The sequence below is a fragment of the Penaeus monodon genome, chromosome 34 (assembly GCF_015228065.2).
Source record: "Penaeus monodon isolate SGIC_2016 chromosome 34, NSTDA_Pmon_1, whole genome shotgun sequence".
In the NCBI taxonomy this organism is placed as follows: Eukaryota; Metazoa; Arthropoda; class Malacostraca; order Decapoda; family Penaeidae; genus Penaeus; species Penaeus monodon.
The window spans coordinates 30,917,676-30,918,605 of record NC_051419.1 but is presented as its reverse complement, the minus strand read 5'-3'; the positions used below and the strand labels follow the sequence as shown (position 1 = coordinate 30,918,605).

General features: G+C 38.5%; 1 long non-coding RNA gene across 1 annotated transcript in view; it reads right to left on the bottom strand.

Moving 5' to 3' along the window:
* LOC119594715 overlaps positions 1-930 on the bottom strand; it is a 3,581-nt gene that overhangs the window by 985 nt on the left and 1,666 nt on the right. The gene's annotated exons all lie outside the window — the stretch shown is intronic.

Sequence of the window (930 nt, the reverse complement as noted above, 5' to 3'; positions counted from 1 at the left end):
TTCGACAATAGAATATTCTTTAAAGCGTTCTTGGGTGCCGAAAGAGACGTTTGTGAGCCTGTGAGGTTGTTGGGGTTATTGAAGATTTTCATTTTTTTCGGGAAGTATTAACTATTCGAACGGATTTCAAAGACGCTGTGTTTAGCATTGATTGATTTGTATGCAAACATGGCTTTGCAGTACGTATTTTTATCCTGTGCATGTTTCACGTTTTGTGATGAATGGGTGAAGGGTTCGTGTGGCCATTCCTCCTGAGTTTCGATATGATTCGTGTCAATTTTCGTTTGTGTTATTAATAGCAGTTGCAGCATATTCTGTGAATGTCCTCCCCTTACTTGGCGATAAGATAGCAGTGGGGATATTAAAGCGCACTATATAAGCCTCAACAACTTGGTTGTGAAGGAACTATTGACAAGGTTTAAAATCCCACAAATGTTTTCGCATATTCCTGATAACAGCCATGATCGGGGCGCTCCGACTGAGGCTATCATTCATAGCAATACTTAAAAACTTTGTCCCTTTTTCTTGACTGAGTTTCCTATTGTCACGTACAAGTTAAGTGGTTGTAGCATTCGGCTCTAAGCAGGTGAAGCGTTGCGTAATTCTATGCAGGTGTGTATTTCTTGCCTCTTAATTAAATTAATCAAATAGTTTAGCTTATTATTTTTTATCTAGTGAGTTTTTTTTTCTAAGTTTAGAGTCAGTTTGTTCAGTTCAATACAATTTACTGCAAATTTAAGTTCTCGGTTGGCAACGTCCATCAGGGATACAAAATCTGTTCCACTAATTTAATACGTTACTGTCACTTGCGAAATTTTTAGAGACTGCTGCCTTTCACGATGTCATTAATAAATATGAGAAAAAGAGAGGGACCAAGACCAGCCCCCTGGGGAACGCCAGACCTAATTTTTGATGCTACTGATTTATGCC